This window comes from Scyliorhinus torazame, chromosome 10 (genome assembly GCF_047496885.1).
Source record: "Scyliorhinus torazame isolate Kashiwa2021f chromosome 10, sScyTor2.1, whole genome shotgun sequence".
NCBI classification, from domain to species: domain Eukaryota; kingdom Metazoa; phylum Chordata; class Chondrichthyes; order Carcharhiniformes; family Scyliorhinidae; genus Scyliorhinus; species Scyliorhinus torazame.
In genome coordinates, this window is record NC_092716.1 from 16,617,091 (window position 1) to 16,643,243 (window position 26,153).

Sequence of the window (26,153 nt, forward strand, 5' to 3'; positions counted from 1 at the left end):
GCAGGTTAGGTGGATTGGCCATGATAAATTGCCCTTAGTGTCCAAAATTGCCCTTAGTGTTGGGTGGGGTTACTGGGTTATGGGGATGATAGGGTGGAGGTGTTGACCTTGGGTCGGGTGCTCTTTCCAAGAGCCAGTGCAGACTCAATGGGCCGAATGGCCTCCTTCTGCACTGTAAATTCTATGCTAAGTCTATGATCAGGGGTAAAGATTACTTATATCCATAAGAACCCTAAGGAAAATGTATTTGATGTAGCCTGGACCCACTAGTAACAGATTCAATCAATAGTACAAACCTACCAACCGCTCGGGAATAATAAGTATACATTTGGCAGTTTAAGGCAGAGGGACCACAGAATAGATAGCGTGAGAATGGGATTGTGAAAAATATTAGGGTTTCAGCTACACTGTTGGGGAAAACACAAAAACCTTAATTTATGCCTTTTTTTCTCACTTAGGAGTGTTTGACGCTTACAATAAGTGTAAAGTTTTCAGCTTTATAGTTTAGTCAACACTCACCTTGTCAGTGCAAAAACAGCATCATCAAAAAGGCCCTCTTAATTACTTTTAACGTCTCTGGTTGACCGTATTTCATGAGCTGGCATGACCTGCCTTGTCTAACTGACCTAATCTTCATGCATCCGGCACTGGTCACCTGAGCTATTCATCCTTTCCCACAGCTATTGGAGGGAGAGAACAATTTGGTACCTGATTTGTTATTTGTCAGCCTATTCTCCCACTTCCAATATTATTACAAATCATAAAACAACAAAAATTGAAAATAAAAATTGGGGAATATTGGAATCGATTATAAAGGATGTAACAGCAGAGTATTTAGAAATACATAATATAATCAAGGAGAGTCAGCATGGGGTCATGAAGGGGAAATCATACCTGACAAATGTATCAGAATTCTGTAAGGCGGTGATGAGCAGAATTCATAGAATTTACAGTGCAGAAGGAGGCCATTTGGCCCATCGAGTCTGCACCGGCTCTTGGAAAGAGCACCCGACCCAAGGTCAACACCTCCACCCTATCCCCATAACCCAGTAACCCCACCCAACACTAAGGGCAATTTTGGACACTAAGGGCAATTTATCATAGCCAATCCACCTAACCTGCACATCTTTGGGCTGTGGGAGGAAACCGGAGCACCCGGAGGAAACCCACGCACACACGGGGAGGATGTGCAGACTCCGCACAGAAAGCGACCCAAGCCGGAATCGAACCTGGGACCCTGGAGCTGTGAAGCAATTGTGCTATCCACAATGCCAGGATAGAGAACGGGGAACCAGTGCACAGGGCTAAATCGCTGGCTTTGAAAGCAGACCAAGGCAGGCCAGCAGCACGGTTCAATTCCCGCATCAGCCTCCCCGAACAGGTGCCGGAATGTGGCGGGTAGGGGCTTTTCACAGTAACTTCATTTGAAGCCTACTTGTGACAATAAGCCATTTTCATTTCAGTAGATGCAATATACTTGGATTTCAAAAAAATGTTTGATAAAGTCCCGCACAAAAGGCTACTTAATAAGACCTCAAGCTGTTGGGGTGGTATATTAGCATGGATAGAGGATTGGCTAATTAATAGAAAACAGAGAGCTGAGATAAGAGTGGCATTTGCAGGATGGCAATCTGTAACCAGTGGAGTGCCACAGGGATCAGTGCTGGGGGCCACAATTACCTACAATATATATGAATCACTTGGGTGAGGGAAGTGAATACATTTTTGTCAGGTTTGTGGATGACACCAAAATAGGTAGTGGGACTGACACAAAAAGCCTACAGAGGGACAGACAGGTTAAGTGTGGGCAAGAACTAGGCAGATGGACTATAATGTAGGAAAATGTGAAATGAAGTTATGCCCTTTGGTAGGAAGGATAAAGGAGCTGAATATTATTTAAATGCAGAAAGACTGCAGAAAGCATCAGAACAGAGGGATTTGGGGATCATTGTGCATAAATTTCAAAAGCTAGCAGGCAAGTTCAGCAGGTAATTGGGATGTCAAATGGAATGCTGTCCTTTATTTCAAAGGCAATGGAGTATAAATGTGGTAAAATCTTGCTAAAACTACACAAGGCACTGGTTGTACCACATCTGGAATACAGTGAACAGTTTTGGTCCTCCTATCGAAGAAAAGATATCCTGACATTGGAGGCAGTTTAGAGAAGGTTCACTCGGCTGATCCAGAGTATGGAGGATTATCTTATGAGGAGAAGTTGAGTAGATTGGGTCTGTACCCATTGGATTTTAGAAGAAATGGGTGGCACGGTAGCACAGTGGTTAGCACTGTTGCTTCACAGCGCCAGGGACCCGGGTTCGATTCCTGGCTTGTGTCACTGTATGTGCAGAATCTGAACGTTCTCCCCGTGTCTGCGTGGGTTTCCTCCGGGTGCTCCGGTTTCCTCCCACACGTCCTGAAAGACGTACTTGTTAGGTGAATTGGATGTTCTGAATTCTCCCTCTGTGTACCCGAACAGGCGCCGGAGTGTGGCGACTAGGGGATTTTCACAGTAACTTCATTGCAGTGTTAATGTAAGGCTACTTGAGACACTAATAAAAATTATAAATAAAGATTATAAAAAGAATGAGAGGTGACCTTATTGAGACAGAAAGGATTCTCAGGGGGCTTGACAGGGCAGATACTGAAAGGTTGTGCCTTCTTGTGGGAGGTGGTGGGCATTGTTTAATTAAGTGCATAGAGCCCTTATAAAGAGAGAATGCCTTGTACGACACGTGGCCACTCCGAGGGCTGGAGCACTTTTTAATCAGTCCCCCAAAACACGTTTTGATTTAATTTGATATGGTTCCTTTAAATCCTTTTTCTTTTGTTACAGAGGGGCTGTCAATTTTGTTAATTTGAATAATGAATGGGTAACTTCACAGGGACTGGGAGGTTGGACTATTTGGTAGGAAGTAGACGTATGCAATGCTGAGTTCTGTAAAAAAGGGATTATCAAGAGAATGATTTGCAGCCAGTTTCCTACTTCACCATCTGGCTTAGGATCCACTTATCGCTGGGCATTTATAAGGCAGAAGAAAAAACTGTCTGCCTCAAGCTGATTCTGCTAGGTCTCTATCACTTTCTGACTTGACAAAGCTTAACTGTATTCTGAATGCTCCACTCACTGTTGTCCAAGCCCCATAACCACTTTAATGGTAGTGGACAGTAGGTTTGGACTCTGCTCTACCACTGCAGAATGCTGGAGAGCTTTGAAACTGTCCGTCACACCAATATCTGTTATACTCTAGCTCAGTGGTGTTCAATCATTGTGTCGCTGCACACTTCTGTGCCGTGCGAACTGTCCAAATTGCCCATGAAATTCTGTACACACGCATTGACAATTAAAGTAAAACATATTGGGGTGAATTCTCCGTTCCGCTGGCAGCAGCCCCCCCCCTCCCCCACCGCCCTTGATCCACATTTTTTTTGCCTGATCTATTTCATATCCCCTGATCTAAGAAGAAATGGATATGTTTGATTCCTCCGCTTAATCGAACCTTGATTAAACATCTGAACCGCAAGGAATAAAAGCAAGAAATGTTCAGGGACATTGGCCAGAGTTCCCCATTTGGGAGACTATGCTGTCCCGGCGGAGCTGAGTCGCAACTGATTTGCGCTCATGCAGGGAAGCAATTCCCAATCTTTTGCCAATGCCACTTTGAGCAGGCGGCACGATTGTCCAGACTGGCGGCTGGGCCCCCTTCCTCCCCACAAAACAATTCAGACCCCCTCAAGCATGCCGTATGCCTTCTTGACTACCTTCTCGAACTGTGTTGCCCCTTTCAGTGACCTGTGGACCTGTACTCCTAGATCTCTCTGACTTTCAATACTCTTGAGGGTTCTACCATTCACTGTATATTCCCTACCTGCATTAGACCTTCCAAAATGCATTACCTCACATTTGTCCGGCTTAAACTCCATCTGCCATCTCTCCGCCCAAGTCTCCAAACGATCTAAATCCTGCTGTATCCTCTGACAGTCCTCATCGCTATCCGCAATTCCACCAACCTTTGTGTCGTCTGCAAACTTACTAATCAGACCAGTTACATTTTCCTCCAAATCATTTATATATACTACAAACAGCAAAGGTCCCAGCACTGATCCCTGCGGAACACCACTAGTCACAGGTCACAGTCCTCCGACCGTCAGCCGCCGACCGAGGAAGTGAGGGAAACGTGGCGGTCTGCAGGTGAGACTGAAGCAACGCGGTTTCAAGACCCCTCCCCCAGCATACTCCTGTCAAACGTCCAAGCGATCGAAAACAAGCTGGATGAACTTAACGCCAGACTTACCTCTCAGAGGGAAGTAAGAGACTGCTGTGTGCTCTGTTTCACAGAGACATGGCTCACCCCTGCCTCACCGGACTGTGCCATACAACCTGAAGGCTTCTCAATTCACCGGGCGGACCGCACGGCATCATCAGGCAAAGCGAAGGGTGGAGGCGTTTGCCTCCCCATCAACTCCTCCTGGTGCTTGGATGTGGCGACTCTGGCGACCTACTGCTCCCCAGAATACCTGACCGTGAAGTGCCGCCCATATTATCTTCCACGTGAGTTCACTTCAGCCATTATCACAGTGGTCTACATCCCACCCCAGGCAGTAGTGAGGAAGGCGCTGGACGAACTGTACACAGTAATAAACAACTACGAAACAGAACACCCGGAGGCCTTGTTCATCGTGGCCGGAGACTTCAACAAGGCCAACCTCAAGAGTGTACTGCCAAACTTCCACCAGCACATCTCCTGTCCCACCAGGGACGATAACACTCTTGACCACAGCTACTCAAAATTCAAGGGCGCCTACAGTTCCATCCCCCGACTGCACTTTGGGAAATCAGACCATCAGACATGCTCCTTCTCCCGGCATACAAGCAGAAACTCAAGCGGGAGAATCCAGCCAAGAAGGTTGTGCAGTGCTGGTCCGAGGAGACAGAAGAGCTCTTATGTGACTGCTTAGAGACAGTGGACTGGTCCATATTTAAGAACTCAGCGACCAACTTAAATGAGTATGCCAACACCGTCACAGACTTCATCAGCAAATGTGTGGACGACTGCGTGCCAAAGAAAGCAGTACGTGCGTTCCCCAACCGGAAATCATGGCGAGATTGACTCCCTACTGAAGGACAGATCTGAGCCGTTCAAGGCAGACGACCCTGACCTATACAAGAAATCCAGGTACGACCTCCGCAAAGCCATCCGGAATGCCAAGAGAGAATATCAAACCAAGCTAGAGTCACAGGCAGACTCTCGGCGGTTGTGGCAAGGACTAAACAACATAACGGGCTACAAAGCGAAGCCGAACAGTATCTCTGGCAGCAGCGCACCCCTCCCCGATGAACTCAATGCATTCTATGTTCGGTTCGAGCAGGTAACCAACAATCCTCTGGCGAGTGCCCCAGCAGCCCATAATTCACCCATACCCACCATCACAGCTTCCGAAGTCAGATTGGCCTTCCTGAAAGTGAACCCTCGGAAGGCGACGGGCCCAGATGGGATCCCTGGTCGTGCACTCAAAGCCTGCGCGGACCAGCTGGCAGAGGTATTCTCGAACATCTTTAACCTGTCCCTACTCCACTCTGAGGTCCCCACCTGCTTCATGACGACCACCATCATACCGGTACCAAAGAAGAACCAGGCAACGTGCCTCAATGACTACCAACCAGTGGCCCTGACTTCAGTCGTAATGAAGTGCTTCGAGAGGTTGATCATGAAGCGCATCACCTCCATACTCCCAGAACGCCTTGATCCACTGCAATTCGCACACCGCTGCAACCGGTCCACATCAGACACCATTTCCCTGGCCCTACACTCATCCCCAGAGCATCTCGAAAACAAGGACTCCTACATTAGACTCCTATTTATTGACTACAGCTCCGCCTTCAACACCATAATCCCAGCCAAGCTCATATCAAAGCTCCAAAACCTAGGACTTGGCTCCCCACTCTGCAACTGGATCCTCGATTTTCTGACCAACAGACCACAATCAGTAAGAATGAACAACAGCACCTCCTCCACAATAGTCCTCAACACCGGCGCCCCACAAGGCTGCATACTTAGCCCCCTACTCTACTCCCTGTACACACACGACTGCGTGGCAAAACTTGGTTCCAACTCCATTTACAAGTTTGCTGACGATACGACCAGAGTGGGCCGGATCTCGAATAACGACGAGTCCGAATACAGGAGGGAGATAGAGAACCTAGTGGAGTGGTGTAGTGACAACAATCTCTCCCTTAATGCCAGCAAAACTAAAGAGCTGGTTATTGACTTCAGGAAGCAAAGTACTGTACACACCCCTGTCAGCATCAACGGGGCCGAGGTGGAGATGGTTAGCAGTTTCAAATTCCTAAGGGTGCACATCTCCAAAAATCTGTCCTGGTCCACCCACGTCGACGCTACCACCAAGAAAGCACAACAGCGCCTATACTTCCTCAGGAAAGTAAGGAAATTCGGCATGTCCACATTGACTCTTACCAACTTTTACAGATGCACCATAGAAAGCATCCTATCAGGCTGCATCACAGCCTGGTATGGCAACTGCTCGGATCGCAAGAAAGTTCAGAGAGTCGTGAACACCGCCCAGTCCATCACACGAACCTGCCTCCCATCCATTGACTCCATCTACACCTCCCGCTGCCTGGGGAAAGCGGGCAGTATAATCAAAGATCCCTCCCACCCGGCTTACTCACTCTTCCAACTTCTTCCATCGGGCAGGAGATATGAGAAGTCTGAGAACACGCACAAACAGACTCAAAAGCAGCTTCTTCCCCACTGTCACCAGACTCCTAAATGACCCTCGTTTGGACTGATTTCATTAACACTACACCCTGTATGCTTCATCCGATGCCAGTGCTTATGTAGTTACATTGTATATGTTGTGTTGCCCTATTCTGGATTTTCTTTTATTCCCTTTTCTTCTCATGTACTTAATGATCTGTTGAGCTGCTCGCAGAAAAATACTTTTCACTGTACCTCGGTACACGTGACAATAAACAAATCCAATCCAATCCAATCCAATTAGAAAAGCATCCTTCCATTGCTACTCTCTGCCTTCTATGACCTAGGTCAAACAAGGTGGATAGTTCTGTATCCACCTTGCCAGCTCACCCCTGATCCCGTGTGACTTCACCTTTTGTACTAGTCGACCATGAGGGACCTTGTCAAAGGCCTTACTGAAGTCCATATAGACAACATCCACTCCCCAACCTGCATCAATCATCTTTGCGACCTCCTCGAAAAACTCCATCAAGTTAGTGAGACACGACCTCCCCTTCACAAAACCGCGCTGCCTCTCACTAATACATCTATTTGCTTCCAAATGGGAGTAGATCCTGTCTCGAAGAATTCTCTCCAGTAATTTCCCTACCACTGAAGTAAGGCTCACCGGCCTGTAGTTCCCGGGATTATCCTTGCTACCCTTCTTAAACAGAGGAACAACATTGGCTATTCTCCAGTCCTCCGGGACATCACCTGAAGACAGTGTGGATCCAAAGATTTGTGTCAAGGCCTCAGCAATTTCCCCTCCAGCCTCCTTCAGTATTCTGGAATAGATCCAATCAGGTCCTGGGGACTTATCTACCTTAATATTTTTTAAGACGCCCAACACCTTGTCTTTTTGGATCTGAATGTGACCCAGGCTATCTACACACCCTTCTCCAGACTCAACATCTACCAATTCCTTCTCTTTGGTGAATACTGATGCAAAGTATTCATTTAGTACCTCGCCCATTTCCTCTGGCTCCACACATAGATTCCCTTGCCAATCCTTCAGTGGGCCAACCCTTTCCCTGGCTACCCTCTTGCTTTTTATGTACGTGTAAAAAGCCTTGGGATTTTCCTTAACCCTATTTGCCAATGACTTTTCGTGACCCCTTCTAGCTCTCCTGACTCCTTGCTTAAGTTCCTTCCTACTTTCCTTATATTCCACACAGGCTTCGTCTGTTCCCAGCCTTTTAGCCCTGACAAAGGCCTCCTTTTTCTTTTTGACGAGGCCTACAATATCTCTCGTTATCCAATGTTCCCGAAAATTGCCGTATTTATCCTTCTTCTTCACAGGAACGTGCCAGTCCTGAATTCCTTTCAACTGACACTTGAAAGCCTCCCACATGTCAGATGTTGATTTGCCCTCAAACATCCGCCCCCAATCTAGGTTCTTCAGTTCCCGCCTAATATTATTATAATTAGCCTTCCCCCAATTTAGCACATTCATTCTCGGACCACTCTTCTCCTTGTCCACCAGCACTTTAAAACTTACTAAATTGTGGTCACTGTTCCCGAAATGCTCCCCTACTGAAACTTCTACCACCTGGCCGGGCTCATTCCCCAATACCAGGTCCAGTACCGCCCCTACCCGAGTTGGACTGTCTACATATTGTTTTAAGAAGCCCTCCTGGATGCTCCTTACAAACTCTGCCCCATCTAAGCCCCTGGCACTAAGTGAGTCCCAGTCAATATTGGGGAAGTTGAAGTCTCCCATCACCACAATCCTGTTGTTTTTACTCTTTTCCAAAATCTGTCTACCTATCTGCTCCTCTATCTCCCGCTGGCTGTTGGGAGGCCTGTAGTAAACCCCCAACATTGTGACTGCACCCTTCTTATTCCTGATCTCTACCCATATAGCCTCACTGCCCTCTGAGGTGTCCTCCCGCCAGAGTACAGCTGTGATATTCTCCCTAACCAGTAGCGCAACTCCGCCACCCCTTTTACATCCCCCTCTATCCCGCCTGAAACATCTAAATCCTGGAACGTTTAGCTGCCAATCCTGCCCTTCCCTCAACCAGGTCTCTGTAATGGCAACAACATCATAGTTCCAAGTACTAATCCAAGCTCTAAGTTCATCTGCCTTACCCGTAATACTTCTTGCATTAAAACATTTGCACTTCAGGCCACCAGGCCCATTGTGTTCAGCAACTTCTCCCTGTCTGCTCTGCCTCAGAGCCACACTGTCCCTATTCCCTAGTTCTCCCTCAATGCTCTCACCTTCTGACCTATTGCTCCCGTGCCCACCCCCCCGCCATACTAGTTTAAACCCTCTTGTGTGACACTAGTGTAGCACCGTCAATATGACGCGAGGCAGGTTGAGGTAATGTCAATTGAAGGCTTTATTAAGCAGAACTTTATCCCCAGCAGTGTGGCTACAGAATGCAGCTGCTGAGGGAAATGGAGGGAAAAACTGGGTTCTTATACCGGCATTTCTGGGTGAAGTCCAGTAGGTGGCAGATCCTATCAGGACCTGGCATCCTTCCACCAATAGCCTGTCGACACGTGGTGTACCGTATTACCCCTGATACATACCACCACATTCACCCCTTGTTGAAAAAAACCCGGCGGGATGGTGGTTCGTATGGTGGTAGGGGTTAACAGAGTTGGTACTGTGCCGTAACTTTGAACAAAACACAAAATTATCGCTTCAACTGGGCCAACGGGCCAAACAGGGTCGGCATGATGCCATAACTATAACAAGACACAATAACTGAAAACGTTGTGAGTTAAAGTGATTCGATGAGCCGGATGGGCGCCCTGGTCGTCCTTTCCGATCATCTCGAGCGTGGTGGTGATGGCGCTGGCTCGAGTCCCGTCGACTCTGGGAGCGTAGCGCTGTCCCCTGTGTCCTTACTCCTGGGCAAGTCTGGGAGGAGAACCGAACCCGTTGGGGAGGGGGTGGCTGCGGGATGAACCGGCGGGAGTGAGGAGGTGGTGATTGGCATTGGGGGGGGGGGGGGGTAGCTCCGGCGGGTGCCAGATCTCGCAGCGAGACCATGTCATGTCGGCCATCGGGGTACTCCACATAGGCGTATTGCGGGTTAGCGTGAAGGAGATGCACCCGTTCCACCAACGGATCTGACTTGTGCGCCCGCACATGTTTCCGGAGCAGAATTGGTCCCGGAGCTGCTAGCCAGGTCGGAAGTGGCGTTCCAGAGGAGGACTTCCTAGGAAAGAGGAGGAGGCGCTCGTGAAGCGTTTGATTCGTGGTGGTGCACAGCAGGGACCGGATAGAGTGAAGGGCATCCGGGAGGACTTCCTGCCAGCGGGAAATTGGGAGGCTCCTCGACCGGAGGGCCAGCAGGACGGCCTTCAGACCGTTCCATTCTCCCTTTCTACCTACCCATTCCCCCGGGGGTTGTAACTGGTCGTCCTGCTCGAGGCTATGCCCCTGCTGAGCAGGAATTGACGCAGTTCGTCACTCATAAAGGAGGACCCCATGTCGCTATGGATATAGTCGGGGAAACCGAACAGTGTAAAAATGGTACCAAGGGCTTTAATGACCGTGGACGCTGTCATGTCGGGGCAGGGGATGGCGAAAGGGAAATGGGAGTATTTGTCAACGACGTTCAGGAAGTACGCGTTGCGATCGGTGGAGGGGAGGGGGCCTTTGAAATCAAAACTGAGGCGTTCAAAGGGTCGAGAGGCCTTAATCCGGTGCGCTCTATCTGGCCTGAAAAAGTGCGGTTTGCACTCAGCGCAGATCTGGCAGTTTCTGGTAACTGGTCGGACGTCCTCGATGGAGTAAGGGAGGTTGCGGGCCTTAAGGAAGTGGTAGAAACGAGTGACCCACGGGTGGCAGAGGTCCTCGTGGAGGGCTTGTAGACGGTCCACTTGTACATTGGCACATGTGCCGCGAGATAGGGCATCGGATGGCTCGTTCAGCTTTCCGGGACGATACAAGATCTCATAATTGAAGGTGGAGAGTTCGATCCTCCACCACAAGATCTTGTCGTTCTTGATCTTGCCCCGCTGTGCATTATCGAACATGAAGGCAACCGACCATTGGTCAGTGAGGAGAGTGAATCTCCTACCGGCCAGGTAATGCCTCCAGTGTCGCACAGCTTCCACTATTGCTTGTGTCTCCTTTTCCACTGAGGAGTGGCGGATTTCTGAAGCGTTGAGTGTTCGGGAGAAGAAGGCCACGGGTCTGCCTGCTTGGTTGAGGGTGGCCGCCAGAGCTACATCCGATGCGTCGCTCTCGACCTGGAGGGGGAGGGACTCATCGATGGTGCGCATCGTGACCTTTGCGATATCCACTTTGATGCGGCTAAAGGCCTGGAATGCCTCTGTCGTCAGGGGAAAAGTAGTGGACTGGATTAGTGCACGGGCCTTGTCTGCGTACTGGGGGACCCACTGGGCATAATAAGAAAAGAAGCCCAGGCAACGTTTCAGGGCAATGGCACAGTGGGGGAGAGGGAACTCCATGAGGGGGCGCAGCGTTCAGGGTCGAGGCCTATCACTCCATTACGCACTACGTAGCCCAGGATGGCTAGACGATCGGTGCGCAACACGTATTTTTCTTTGTTGTAAGTGAGGTTCAGGGCGTGAGCGGTCTGGAGGAATTTTTGGAGATTGGCGTCGTAGTCCTGCTGGTCCTGGCCGCAGATGGTGACGTTGTCAAGATACGGGAACGTGGCCCGTAAACCGTGCTGGTCAACCATTCGGTCCATCTCTTGTTGGAAGACCGAGACTCCGTTCGTGATGCCGAATGGAACCCTTAAAAAGTATAACCGCCCGTCTGCTTCGAAGGCAGTATAGTTGCGGTCACCGGGACGGATGGGGAGCTGGTGGTAGGCGGACTTGAGGTCCACGGTGGAAAAGACCTTGTACTGTGCAATCCGATTGACCATGTCGGATATGCGGGGGAGAGGGTATGCATCTAGCTGAGTGTACCTGTTGATGGTCTGACTATAGTCGATGACCATCCTCTGTTTCTCCCCGGTCTTAACGACTACCACCTGGGCTCTCCAGGGACTGTTGCTAGCCTGGATGATGCCTTCCATCAGCAGCCTCTGGACTTCGGACCGGATAAATGCTCGGTCCTGGGTGCTGTACCATCTGCTCCTTATGGCGACTGGTTTGCAATCTGGGGTGAGGTTCGCAAACAAGGAAGGCGGTTCAACCTTGAGGGTCGCGAGGCCGCAGACAGTCAGTGGGGGTATAGGGCCGCCAAATTTAAATGTTAAACTCTGGAGGTTGCATTGGAAGTCCAACCCTAGGAGTGTGGGCGCACAGAGATGGCGGAGGACATACAGCCGGTAATTTCGGAACTCCCACCCCTGCACCGTTAGGTTAGCGATGCAGAACCCCGTGATCTGAACGGAGTGGGATCCCGCCGCCAGGAAAATTTTCTGGGTGCTTGGCCGAATTACGAGGGAACAGCGCCTTACCGTGTCCGGATGGATGAAGCTCTCCGTGTTCCCAGAGTCGATGAGACACGGCGTCTCGTAGCCATTCACTAGGACTGTAGTGGTTGCAGTCTGGAGCATCCGGGGTCGCGACTGGTCGAGGGTCGTCGAAGCCAGACGTGGTTGTTGAAGTTGAGCATCGTAATCAGGCAGTATGTGGCCGTCTGTGTCGGGTCGTTCAGCCAAGGTGGCGGCGTCCACGGATCGAGCGCGGTCGGGGGGTGGACAAAATGGCGGCGTCCATCTCTCCCTCGTGGCGTCCGTTGGTCACACGTGGATCGCTGGGGGGGCTGGGTCTGTGGTCCCGTTTCTTTCCCGGAGATAGCGGCGACCCCGCGGGACTTGCACACCGTCGCGTAGTGGCCCTTCTTCCCGCAGCTTTTGCAGGTAGCCGCGCGGGCCGGGCAGCGCTGCCGAGGGTGTTTCGGCTGGCCGCAAAAATAGCAGCGGGGCCCTCCCGGTTGGTCTGGTGTTTTGGCCGCGCAGGTTTGCGGGGGTGGGAGGGGGTGTCGGAGAGTCGACTGCAGCGGGGGTCCACGGAGCCCAAGGGGCTGTTGTGCGGTCGGGGGCTTAGGCGCGGGCGTTACGCGAGGCCACATCGAGGGATGCTGCCAGGGCCCGAGCTTCTGTAAGTCCCAGAGATTCTTTCTCCAGAAGCCTCTGGCGGATCTGGGAAGAGGCCAAACCTGCCACATACGCATCACGGACCAGGAGCTCTGTGTGTTCACTCGCTGTTACCGCCGGGCAGTTGCAGTTTCGACCCAGGATCTGCAGGGCGTTATAAAACTCGTCCAGCGATTCCCCCGGAAATTGCCGTTGTGTGGCGAGCTGGTAGCGAGCAAAAACCTGGTTGGCGGGCCGGATGTAGATATCCTTCAGCGCGGCGATGGCACCGGTGAAACCGTCCTCGATAAGGGAGTAGACGTCAGGACTCACCCTGTCAGCGAGGACCTGCATCTTTTGTTCGTCTGTCGGTGTGCCGGGGGCGTTCGGAGGTAGCCCTCAAAGCATGCCATCCAGTGCTTGACGATAGAGGCCGAGTTAGCTGCTTGGGGTGCGATGCGCAGGCACTCCGGGGTGATTCGGAGCTCCATGTTCCCACGTCATTTTCTTCAATTTAAATTCTGCTTAATAAATTGTAGCACCGTCAATATGACGTGAGGCAGGTTGAGGTAATGTCAATTGAAGGCTTTATTAAGCAGAATTTTATCCCCAGCTGCGTGGTTACAGAATGCAGCTGCTGAGGGAAATAGAGGGAAAAACTGGGTTCTTATACCGGCATTTCTGGGTGGATTCCAGTAGGTGGCAGATCCTATCAGGACCTGGCATCCCTCCACCAATAGCCTGTTGACACGTGGTGTACCGTATTACCCCTAATACATACCACCACAACTAGCAAACCTCGCGGCCAGGATATTTATGCCCCTCCAGTTTAGATGCAACCCGTCCTTCTTATATAGATCACACCTGCCCCGGAAGAGCTCCCAGTGGTCCAGATAACGGAAACCCTCCCTCCTACACCAGCTGTTTAGCCACGTGTTTAGCTGCTCTATCTTCCTATTTCTAGCCTCACTGGCACGTGGCACAGGGAGTAATCCCGAGATTACAACCCTAGAGGTCCTGTCTTTTAACTTTCTGCCTAGCTCCCTGAACTCCTGTTGCAGGACCTCATGCCTCTTCCTGCCTATGTCGTTAGTACCAATATGTACAACGACCTCTGCCTGTTTGTCCTCCCCCTTCAGGATGCCAACTACCCGTTCGGAGACATCATGGACCCTGGCACCAGGGAGGCAACATACCATCCTGGAGTCTCTTTCACATCCACAGAAGCACCTATCTGTGCCCCTGACTATAGAGTCCCCTATTACTATTGCTCTTCTGCGCTTTGACCCTCCCTTCTGAACATCAGAGCCAGCCGTGGTGCCAATGCTCTGGCTGCTGCTGTTTTCCCCTGATAGGCTATCCCCCCCGACAGTATCCAAAGGGGTATACCTGTTCGAGAGGGGAACAACCACAAGGGATTCCTGCACTGACTGCCTGCCCTTTCTGGTGGTCACCCATTTCTCTGCCTGCACCTTGGGTGTGACCACATTTATATAACTGCGACCTATGACGCTTTCCGCCACCTGCATGCTCCTAAGTGCATCCAATTGCTGCTCCAACTGAACCATGCGGTCTGTGAGGAGATCCAGTTGGGTGGATTTTCTGCAGATGAAGCCATCCGGGACACTGGAAGCCTCCCGGACCTGCCACATCTCACAGTCAGAGCACTGCACCCCTCTAACTGACATTGTGTCAATTAATTAGTAAATTAAAATTAAAAGTTTTAAAAAATTCTTTTAAAAAAAGTTACTGTCAACTATTTGTTTCCTAGCACTAGATTTCTACTATAAATGTGAAAGCTAAATATAGTACTCTCTTATCTCTGGCTTAGATACCCCTCTAAATTATAATTAAGTTTAATTAGTTACCAATGCTTAATTTTTTTAAATTTAGTGTAGATTCCCAACCAGCCACTCAGGTCACAGCTTTTCTGTGATGTCACTTCAGTCCCCCCCCCCCTCCCACACACACACACACAATTTGAAAAGGTAATAAAAGTAAAAATCACTTACTTACCTTCTGAGGGTCTTCGATGTTCTCAGGTTCTCTCCCTGACAGAGACTGCTCCTCCTCCTCCGAACGGCTCCCGAAACTAGGCCGCGATCTTTCTAAATCTCTGCTCCGACTCGCAGCTCCCGCGCTTTTTAAATCTCCACTCCGACTGGCAGCTCCCGCGCTTTTTAAATCTCCGCTCCGACTCGCAGCTCCCGCGCTTTTAAAATCTCCGCTCCAACTCGCAGCTCCCGCGCTTTTTAAATCTCTGCTCCGACTCGCAGCTCCCGCGCTTTTTAAACCTGCGCTCCGACTCGCAGCTCCTGCGCTTTTTAAATCTTTGCTCGGACTCGCAGCTCCCGCTCTTTTTAAATCTCTGCTCCGACTTGCAGCTCCCCCGCTTTTTAAATCTCCGCTCTGACTCGCAGCTCCTGCTATTTTTAAATCTCCGCTCCGACTCGCAGCTCCCGCGCTTTTTAAATCTCTGCTCGGGCTCGCAGCTCCCGCTCTTTTTAAATCTCTGTTCTGACTCGCAGCTCTCGCGCTTTTTAAATCTCCGCTCCGACTCACAGCTCCCACACTTTTTAAATCAGTAACTAAAAGAACTGTAACTTAATGCACTGAAGAGTGACCAATTTTGATCATTTCAAAATGCAAAGTCAGAACGCTCGTGTTGCAGTGCCGTACCTGTAGGAATTTGACTTTGTAACTTGAATGTGCCTGTGTGTCGTTCATCATTGTCATTTATTATGAAAGTCCATATGTGGCAATGTAAATTATGCTATCATGTTACGTGCACGATTCATCACGTCTGCAGTGGCAACTTGTTGAAGGAGAGAGGAAGAATTCCTTTAAAGTAGGCACTGGGAACTGGATGGAACACTATAGCTGGTTTAGCTCCGTGGGCTAGACAGCTGGTTTGTGATTCAGAACAAGGCCATCAGCGTGGGTTCAATTCCCATACCAGCTGAGAATTCTGAATTCTTCCTCGGTGTACCTGAACAGGTGCCGGAATATGGTGACTAGGGGCTTTTCACAGTAACCTCATTGCAGTGATAATGTAAGCCTACTTGTGACAATAAAGATTATTTACATTTTATTAAAAGAGGACCAATCAGATGGGTGTAAATTTGCCCAAAAAGGTACCTGAAGATGATCCAAGATGCTCTTCCAGGGCCCTGGACAAAATTATCCCTCAAAAGACTACTGTTAAGAGAGGTCACGTAGTTATTCACCTCACTGCTGTTTGCTATGCTCAAGATGGCTGCTGTATGTCCTACCTGACAACAGTGACCTCACTTCAAAAGCACTCCATTGGCTGTGAAGCCCTCAGGAAACCTCAGCGATCACGAACAGCTCTTGCTTTCTGTTCTTCCCTAGGTCAGAGAACAGCCTTTCCCTTCTGAGCCCTGGGTTCGAATCAGCCCAGAGTGAGGGGATGAAGGCCTCCTGTAATTATCAGGGTTCTACGATCAGGACTTTGCAGCCCTGTTGCGGTGTGTTCTTACACTTCATAATTATTGATAATTGAGCAACTGCATTGTAGCTCTTAAGATCGCCATTTGGACTAAATTTGAAAAAATGGCTCTTTGTGTTTTTATGGTTGCGGACTCCTGGGGCGTCATTCTCCGCCGGCGGGAGTCTCCGTTTTGCCGGCGCCCGGGGGTTTCCCGACGGCGTGGGGCTGCCCCACAATGGGAAACCCCATTGACCGGCCGGTGTTACGGAGACTCCCGCCGGCCGGTCGGGGCAGAAATGTGGCGGGGCGGGTAGGAGAATTTTGCCCCTGGTTTTGAACTAAATTACTTTGGATGTTGCTAGAAATCTGAAATAAAAGCAGAAAGTGGTGCAAATACTTAGTAGATCTGGCAGCTTCTGTGACGATTGAAACAGGGTTAACCATTCGTCAGCAGATTTCTGAAGCGCAAGGAATTCTGAATATAGTCATCAATCTGAAACAATAGCTCTACTTCTCCCTCCACAGATGCTGCCTGACCTACTGGATATTTCCAGAATTTTCTGTTGCATTCATTGAGAATGGTTGGTTTTCTATTCTTTCCTTGACCACAGCCCTTTGGATTAACCTTTGCCTGAAGCTCGGCAAAACCGACTGCCATTTGTCTATCAAACGGAGAAGAGTTTAGGTGCTTTGTCGGGATTGACCGCAGGGTACAAAGGGATGCCACCTGCCTGGTAATGTCTGCGCCAACCCCTTGTTTAAAAAACCCAAATTGATGGAGCACGTATGAAGTTTGCTCAGGCACCTTGTTGAAGGCAAACAGAGTGCTGCTTCCAATTCCAGTATATTCAACATTCCATGATAAGTAGGGATCGATAAAAAAGGAAGAAAAGAACACTTGCATTTAAATAGCGTCTTTCACAACCTCAAGCTGCCCTAATGCGTTACTGTCAATAAAGTGCTTGTGATGAATGTAGGACTTTCAGATATATTGTGTTATATGTATTTCGTGCAGCAAGGGCTAAAAGTCTGGGTTAGTGCGTGGCTGCTGCAATCATGTTTTTTTTAAATCCTGGTTTGAAAGGCAGCTAGACTTTTTAGAGACAGAGGTGCATCTAAAGCATCATAAAAGTAAGATCTTAATTCATTCCAACCATGGATATTGTTTCCTGAAGTTGGGCTGATGGAATTTTGTTTATATTAAGAGGATGCCCGGAGGAGTAGATAATTAATAATAAATAATAATAAAAAATAAAAATAAAAAATAATAATAATTAGAGACATTGGGCATGGTTTACCGGTCTTGTCACGCCCGACTTGGTGTCGCAACAAGGCCATTGAATCCACCAATGCTACAACGGAAACTGCAAATTCCACCACCAGATACTGCATCACAGCTGGGTCCACAATTTCGTTATCAATTTCCATCTCTTCCAAAGGCTTCAGGGGTACAGGCATGAGAGTCTGCAGTGAGTTCTCCACTGCTCCTCACAGCTATGTGTGAACTTTTCCTGCAAGAAAGAACGTCAATAAACTTGTTGCTTTGGCGAGCTTGTGAGGATGAGTTGGACCATCTGAATGTTGAGCATGAGTCCTGATTTCTAAAGGTTGAGTGATGGGGAAAGGTACATCCTGTAGTGTGAAGGGCTGGTGATATGTTGGGTAGGATATAGAATCATAGAATCTTTACAGTGCAGAAGGAGGCCATTCGGCCCATCCGAATGACTCTCCGAAAGAGCACCCTACCTAGGCCCATTCCCCCACCCCATTGCCGTAGCTTCACCTAACCTGTACATCCCTGAATAGTAAGGGGCATTTTTATCATGGCCAATCCACCTAACCTGCACTTCTTTGGACACTAAAAGATGCATTCACTGATCTTGACCACTGGTGTAAAGTTGTTGCACTTTTCCCAGCACTGGAGCCACGTTCTCGGTTAAGGCTCTGGGAAGTTATCTCCTTCATTACCTTCTCCCTTTTCCTTCACAGGGCATGCCTCCTTGGCCCCTGTGGAGGTGTGGCCTCCATCCTCCTCTTGACGCCCTGAACTAAGGCCTCCAACCTCACACTAGAGAAGAGCCCTCCCTCCAGCCTGCTTCTCCATTTTTAATGTTGTTGCTTCCTTCAAAGACTTTCGCAAACATTGACATCAGCTGCGGCACCCCGAATGCACCTCCTCTTTAAGAGGAGCAGGCTGCCTTTAAGGCAGTGTGTCGTGTTCACAACACATGCCTCTGGGCCTCCAGCTTGACGCTGCAATCCCCCTGGTGAGCAGGCAGCACAACGTTTGTGACCTCCGCTCTTGTGAACGGGCCCAATCAAATTTATTTTCTCCCAAAGAGTTTGCATGCAGGGATCCACAGAAAACATCACCAAAAGATATCAAATTTAACACAGAAACAGAGGACGTTAAGTACTTCAACCCTGTTTCACCATTCAATTAGATCATGGTTGGAACTGCATCTTAACCCCATTTACCAGCTTTGGTTCCAAATTCCTTGATACATTTACTGAACAGCAACTTGCCAATCTCAGATTCGAAGATGCCTGTTTCCCTGACATTCACATCCTTTTTCAGGGGAGGATTCCAGATTTCTGCTACCCTTTGTTTGAAAAAATACTTCCTGGTTTTCTTCCTAAATGGCTTAACTCTAACTTCAAAATTAAGCCTGCTCATTCCAGAATTCCTTCCAAAGGAAATGTTTTTTCTCTATCTACTATCTGTTGGTTTTTTTTTTTACGGTGGATACACCTTGATCAGAACAAACCTAGTTTATGCAATAAGTCATCACAATTTAACCCTCTCAGCCTCAGGATTGCTCTGATTAATTTGTATTGGACATTCATAAGAACATGACCTAATAAAATGTGTTAGCAATAAGTAAATCATGAATATGACAAATGTAATCAGTGTAATCTTGTGTTATAGCGCTGTGCAATGTGGCAGCATGTCATCCTCAGTTTTTATTTCAGGGAGGATACCCAGGGAGAACACACCTGGTCCCCTTCATGACAATGCCATGGAATATTTCACATGCCAGGGGAGGCAGTGACCTAGTGGCATTGCCAGTGGACCAGAGATCCAGGGTAATACTCTGGGCAATGGGTTTGAATCCCACCATGGCAGATGTTACAATCTAAATTCAATGTTGAAAAAAAGTGTGGAATGAAAAGTCTAATGGTGATCATGAAGCCTTTGTCATCAAAACCCAACTGCTGTCCTGACCTGGTCTGACCTGCACGTGACTCCAGCAATGTGGTTGACTCGTAACTGCCCTCTGAAATGGCCCAGCAAGCCACTCAGTTCATGGGCTATTTGGAATGGGCTATAAATTCTCCCTCTTGCCCTGAATAAGACCTCTCGCTTAACCAGCCTCGTTGCTGTTTTTGTGAGCTCGCTAGATGTATGTTGGCTACCATATCCCCTACATTATGACAGTGATGGACTTCAAAAGTACTCGATGAGCCTTAAAGCACTTTGAGGCATCCTGAGATTGCGAAAGGCACTCTAAAACTGCAATCTCTTTTTTCCAAGATGTACTCCACACATACGTTGGAACCTGTTTAGAGTGCTAACTCTTGAGAAGGTTTACTGTGTTTGCGTTTACTGTCAAACACAATATTTATTTTAAATGTCAGGTTTTCACCGACAGCATAAATGAACAAGTGAAGACATAGATAGAAAGAAAGACTTATTGTATATAATAATGGATACTTGTGAATGAATTACAGGCTGGAATCTAATTGAGGGGATCAGATGGTTTACATGGAGTAATAGGAGCTCATGACCGAGTTATTGGCTGGAAACTAATCAAGGGAGTCGGAAGTTTTATATATATATATATACAGAATATAATGCATAGTCAGGGCTGAGTTACAGGTTAAAACCTAATTGAGACATTCCTGTGACCGAACTAAAGAACAATAGATACCTGTATATAGTATAAACTAAGCTAGAGTCTTATAAAGCAGCATTTACATGATGTGGTAGACTACAAAATCAAAATTTGAACAATTAACGTTACTACATTAACCCCTGACATGGAATTACTGCTTTGAAAATCTGTCCTTTTTTAAAAAGAAAGTTGAAAAAAGCTTATTTTCATGTTTGTTTCAGTGTCACTTTGGTGGGATACACTCAGTCAGTATGAGGATATTCCAAACTTCCCTTGCTTCACAGGAAACAAAAACTTGCATTTATGTAGCACCCTTTATGTCCTTGGGCTGTTCCAAAGCTCTTTACAACCAGTTGAACTGAAGTGTGGTCACTGTTATAATGCATGGGCAGCCAATGCATGCACAGCAAACTCTCGTAGGCAGCAATGCCATGTTGCGCAGATAAACTGTTTGTAGTTCTGATGAAAGGTTATTGACCCAAAACATTAACTGTTTCCTTCTCTCCATAGATTCTGGCTGATCTGCTGAGTAATTCTTTTCTTTTTCCATGATATTTGTTTGTCAGCTGTTTTCAGGTGTTGATTGAGGGGAACAGGCAGTCCAGGAAGAATTCTCCTGCTCTTTTTCGCAACGTTGCCAAGGGATCTTCTACATCCTCCTGAGAAGGTAAATGGCAAACTCGGTTGAACGACAAAACATAAATGAAATCCAATGTGCAATATTCTTCACTCCACCTCCCTCAAACATGCTGACCCGTGCTGGTGTCCAACACCCATGGGTGTTGGAAGTCCTCCAGCATCCCACCTGAGTGATAAAAGCTGATTACTGCGGACGCTGGAATCTGAAACAAACACAGAAAATGCTGGACAATCGTGGCAGGTCTGACTGCATCGGTGGAGAGAGAAGGGAGCTCACGTTTCGAGTCTAGATGACTCCTTGTCAAAGGTGGAGAGAAAAAGTGATCATTCTTTATCTGGAAGCCTTGACGCGGAGTATCGACAGTTCTGCCCCAGGTCACCGCAGCCTCGGCTGATCCCATTCTCAGCTGGGGTTCATGCATGTGTAACAGACTGGCGTTACATAAAGAGATTTGAGCACCATTTTCAGGCATTGAAATTAATTCTGTCAGACACAATTTCCAGTAATAAAGCTATTTGAAATACTTACACTTATGTAGCCACTCTCGTGACCTCAGTACAGCACAAAGTAATTAACAGCCATTCAAGTACTTTCTTTTTGAAGGACAGTCACCTGTGTGCTGTGGGAAACACAACAGCCAATTTGTGCACAACAGGATCCCACAAATAGCAACATGGGTAACAGCCTGATAATTTGATTTTAGACACTGAGCAGGAATTTCCAGCCATTCCTGCCATCAGGATCTTCCGGTCCCATGGATGGGGGACCACCGTCCCCCAGCCCCCTAACCAGACTATGGTTCCCTGGTGGCAGAGGGGGAAAGCAATGGGAAACCCCATTGACAGTGGCGGAACCGGATCATCCGGACACAGGCCAATGGCAGGCCACTTCCACCGCCACAAAACACACCACGCCAGGGGGGGGGGGGGTGGAGAGAGAGAGAGAGAGAGAGAGAGGTGTGGAATATCCTACCTATTGAGTGATAACCTTTGCCCAAAGGACTGAGGATTAATTTGCATGCCTTTCTTCAAAATGGTGCAATCAGGTCTTTTATGCTCACCTGAGAGAGCGCACTGGGTTGCAGACACGGGTTTAAGGCCTTGTCCATAAGGCAGGGCCTCCGACAGGGTGGTGGGTGTGGCAGAGGGTTGTGGGGCTGCTGGGGAGGGGCGGGGGCGGGGGGGGGGGGGGGGGGCGGGAGGGGGGGGAGCTTGAATTCACAACATTAGAAACAATCAAAAAACATTAATCCAGGAAAGCAGAAATTTCCCCAGACCTATAATTTAGCAAAAACGTACTGCCAAGCTTCAGAAAAATGTTTACTGGAAGACCTCATGTTGCTGAAACAAAGGGATTGTTAAACTCAAAGAATTGGTTTGTAATGAAGTGTGTTTATTTTATTGTCTGCACTGTTTGTAATTAAAGGATTGCTTGATGGGTGTGTTCAGTAAACAGTTTTATTGCCAGAAAAACGTCACTGTGGTTTCTGGCACCTGTTCAAAGCTTACCATCGTTGTCACTGTGAGTAGAATAGTTCTGCTCTTGCTGATTCCAAGGCCGGACAGCATTTAAAGCCCTTCTGGCCTGGAAAAGGAGCTAGGGAGGGAACATGAGGAGATTTGTATTCTAAGCAGCAATCTGTTATGATCTGTAATGAGCTGCCTGAAGAGTAGCTGGAAGCAGATTCAATCATAACTTCCAAAAAGGACATCGGGAGGGATTCTCTGTTGCTGAGACTGTGTGACGCCGAGTCAGGATTTGTGAACTTTCACGACAGAAAAACTGGCGCCGAACCTGGACTGATTCAGCGACTGTGGAGGGGCTAGCACTGGTGCCCCATGGAACACAATCAATGCACGATCAATTGCACAAAGACGAGAGTTGAATACAACTGAGGCTTTATTACACTAAGATGTGTGGCCTCCTACAGCAGCTGCCGAAATGGCTGCTGTATGGGGAGCACACATATTTATACTCTGCCTACTGGGCGGAGCCAGCAGGCAGGGACTACCCCCGCACCTGTAGTACAGGGCCTTACCACACATCCCCTAATATATACAACAGTGGTGATTACCACAACAATCGATTCCAATGAAAAACTGTGCGGGATTCGCCGTGTCTGTGATTGACACTTGGGAGGCTGACACGCTGCAGTCGCGTATGCACATTACACTCCCCACACATACTCATCCCAGCCAAAATGATGGCACTGGTTGTGCTGGAGCGTGTCCTTAAAGCTGGTGGCATGGCTGGGGCCAGAGGACACTTCGGGGGGGTGGCCCCTAGGTTTGCAGTGGGCTGTCAGTGGTGTGCGCAGCTGCATGGCTGCCTTTCACGCTGTGGCAGTGGCGTCCCATGCCTGTCCACCCCGAGAGGTTGAATAAACTTGGTTTGTTCTCACTGGAACGACGGAGGTTGAGGGGCGACCTGATAGAGGTCTACAAAATTATGAGGGGCACAGACAGGTGGATAGTCAGAGGCTTTTTCCCAGGGTAGAGGGGTCAATTACTAGGGGGCATAGGTTTAAGGTGCGAGGGGCAAGGTTGAGAGGAGATGTACGAGGCAAGTTTTTTACACAGAAGGTAGTGGGTGCCTGAAACTCGCTGCCAGAGGAGGTGGTGGAAGCAGGGACGATAGTGACATTTAAGGGGCATCTTGACAAATATCATATAATTTACAGTACAGAAGGAGGCCATTCGGCCCATCGAGTCTGCACCGGCTCTTGGAAAGAGCACCATACCCAAGGTCAACACCGCCACCCTATCCCCATAACCCAGTAATCCCTCCCAACACTAAGGGCAATTTTGGACACTAAGGGCAATTTATCATGGCCAATCCAACTAACCTGCACATCTTTGGACTGTGGGAGGAAACCGGAGCACCCGGAGGAAACCCACGCACACACAGGGAGGATGTGCAGACTCCGCACAGACAGTGACCCAAGCTGGAATCGAACCTGGGACCCTGGAGCTGTGAAGCAATTGTGCTATCCACAAGGCTACCGTGCTGCCCCTTACATGAAATACATGAATAGGATGGGAATAGAGGGATACGGACCCCGGAAGTGTAGAAGATTTTTGTTTGGACGGGCAGCATGGTCGGCACGGGCTTGGAGGGCCAAAGGGCCTGTTCCTGTGCTGTACTTTTCTTTGTTCTTTGTTCTTTGACCCCACAGTTCACCTCCTGGGCACCCCCCGCTACTCCCCCTGGGCCCTGGCAGAAGCCCCCCGGCCAGCGGCGCAACTATCAGCAAGCTATGGCGATGTTGGACCCTTTCCGTACCCCCTCTCGCTCCCTCAGCAGCTGTCACACCGGTTTCACGATTTTTAAAAGCACAAATGAACCTCGCCGTCGGGAACTGGCCCATCAAAGGTGGAGAATCGCAAGAGGCCCCAGAGAATTCCGGGTCAGGCCCGCTAAGGACATGCAAATGGTGCTGACTGTACATGCATTCGAGGCCACATTGACGCTGCTGTCGAGGTGACAGAGAATTGCGACTTGGCATCAAATCGGCATCTGCCACGATTTTGGCATCAGAACCTAGTCTCCGCCCAATCTCGTTCGCGATTTCGGCATCAGCCAACGGAGAATTCAGGTATATATTTGATAAAGGGAAAATAAATGTTGGGCTACGGCTTACAGGAGAGGACAGGAATGTGCGACGAATTGGATAGGAGCTGACAGAGGCATGATGGATCAATTGGCCTCCTTCTGTGATATATGGTTTGATGGTCACAATGTAATGCCAATGCCCTCCCCTTACGGGCAGGCTGGCAAGCTGGCAGGCTGGGGCAAATTTAGATAGTGCTTTAAACCAAATAGTGGTGGGGGGGGGTCAATTGTATGGAAAATTAGAAAATCAAAGTTAAAGGAGAAGGTAGGAGGGCAGGTTAATGATGAGGACTAAGGAGAGATTCGTAAAGTTTCCAGAACACATAACAGAACAGAGGTTATCGAAAGCGGCAAGAATTTAACTTCACGCACAGCAAAAAAGGGGACAGCTATGAGAAGTGGTGGGGGCGGTCAATGCAGGACTGAGAGTGCTGTGCCTAAATGCATGCAGTTTATGAAACAAGGTAAGTGAGCTTGTTGTGCACATTGAGATTGGAGGATGCAATGTGAGCATCACAGAGACGTGGCTGCTTGAGAATCATGGCTGGGATCTAAATGTCCAAGGATATGTGTCCTATCGAAAGGACAGACAGATGGGCTGAGGGGGAGGGGTTCTATTGTTAGTATGGAATGGTGTTAAATCGATAGCAAGAACCGATATTGGATCAGAAGGCATAGAATCTGTGTGGGTAGCGTTGATGAATCGCAAAGCTAAAAAGACCCTAATGGAAGTTATGTACAGGCCCCCGAGCAGGAATCAGGATGTGGGGCAGAAAATAAATCAGATGATAGAAAAGTCACCCAAGAAAGGCAATATTACAATAATCATGGGGAACTTCAATGTACAGGTGGACTGGGAAAATCAGGTTGGTAGCTGATCACAAGAAAAGGAATTTGTGGAATGTCTAAGAGATTTTTTTTGGAATAGCTTGTGGTAGAGTCCACTAGGGAATAGGCAATTCTGGATTTGGTGATGTGTAATGAGGCAGACTTTTTTTTTAAAATTTAGAGTACCCAATTCATTTTTTCCAATCAAGGGGCAATTTAGCATGGCCAATCCACCTCGCCTGCACATCTTTTGGGTGCAAAAGTTGTGGGGGCAAAACCCATGCAAACACGGGGAGAATGTGCAAACTCCACACGGCAGTGACCCAGAGCCGGGATCAAACCTGGGATCTCGGTGCGTGAGGCAGCTGTGCTAACCACTGCGCTACTGTGCTGTCCTTAATGAGGCAGACTTGATTAGGGAACATAATGTTAAGGAATCCTTCGGGCGCAGTGACCACGATATGATAGAATTTACCCTGCATGTTGAGAGGGAAAAGCTGGAATCAAATTTAATGGTTTTACAATTAAGCAAAGGTAACTACAAAGACATGAGGGAGGAGCTGGCCAGAGTTAATTGGAAGGGGTGCCTAGCAGGGAAGACAGTGGAACAGCGATGGCAGGAGTTTTGGGGGTTATTCGGGAGGCACAACAGAAATCCATCGCAAGGAGGAGGAAAAATGCCCAGGGGAGGACGAGGCATCCATGGCTGACAAGATAAGTCAAGGACAGCATAAAAGCAAAGGAAAAAGCATACAAATTGGCAAAGATTAGTGGGAAGCCAGAGGATTGGGAAGCCTTTAAAAGCAAGTCGAGGACCACTAAAAAAGCAATAAGAGTTGAAAAGATGAAATATGAGTGTAAGTTAGCTAGTAATATAAAGGAAGATTGCAATAGTTGTTCATATACAGAATGTAAGAGAAAGGCACGAATGGACATTCGACCACTGGAAAA